At 33.1% G+C, this 850-nt stretch overlaps 1 protein-coding gene across 1 annotated transcript in view; it reads right to left on the bottom strand.

The window, feature by feature from the left end:
• The window catches only part of DDHD1 (DDHD domain containing 1), a 100,146-nt gene that overhangs the window by 35,941 nt on the left and 63,355 nt on the right, over nucleotides 1-850 (bottom strand). The gene's annotated exons all lie outside the window — the stretch shown is intronic.

Here is an 850-nt window from a genome sequence, read left to right as displayed (position 1 = left end):
ATTAGATTTATTTCTTGGAATCCTGTATTTTTGGTACGATTTCTGCTTGTTGCTGGTATACAAAAATGCAATTATTTTATATATGGACCATCTATTTCACAACCTTGATAAACTATCTTATTAATTCTAATAATTTTTCTGTATGAGTATACAACCATATGACCTGCAAATCAAAACAGATGTTTGACTCCTTATAACTATTATTGCTTTTTCTTATCTTATTATACTGCTCAGACTTCAAGTAGAATGTTTAAGTTATAAGAGTAAAAATCCTAGCTTATTCCTGATTTAAAGGAAATGGTTTAGCCTTTCACTACAAATGAGCACAATGTTTGCTGTAGATAGATATCCTTTTATTATTTTTAAATTTATACACAGTAAAATTGTGAGTTTTAATGCATGTATAGTTTTACATAACCACCACCATGATCAGGATACAGAACTGTTCCATCACCCTAAAAAACTTCCACATGCTGCTTCAATAAATTCAAACACTCCCCCTCCCCTCCACCCTGGCAACTAATGATCTGTTCTTTGTCCCTGAAGTTTTTGCCTTTTCCAGAATGTCATATAAATGGAAGCATAAAGTATGTAACCTTGCAAGGCTGCCTTCGAAAACTCATCGTAATGCCTTTGAAACTACCACAGTTTAAAGCTAACGAAAATTACAAACTCAGGGGTTTTACTAAAGCTAATTCATTCACGTTGTGTACATTCCTGAGCAGCCTAAGAAATTCATCTGCATGAATGGGAAAAGCCCAAAGAATAGTATTGTTATTACACTAGAAGTTTACATATGAACCGTTGCTGCTGAGATCTCTTCTTCGGTCACCTTTTTTTTTTTTTTTTT

The sequence above is a fragment of the Propithecus coquereli genome, unplaced genomic scaffold, assembly GCF_000956105.1.
Source record: "Propithecus coquereli isolate 6110/MARCELLA unplaced genomic scaffold, Pcoq_1.0 Scaffold83, whole genome shotgun sequence".
In the NCBI taxonomy this organism is placed as follows: domain Eukaryota; kingdom Metazoa; phylum Chordata; class Mammalia; order Primates; family Indriidae; genus Propithecus; species Propithecus coquereli.
This window is presented reverse-complemented; position numbering and strand designations above follow the sequence as displayed.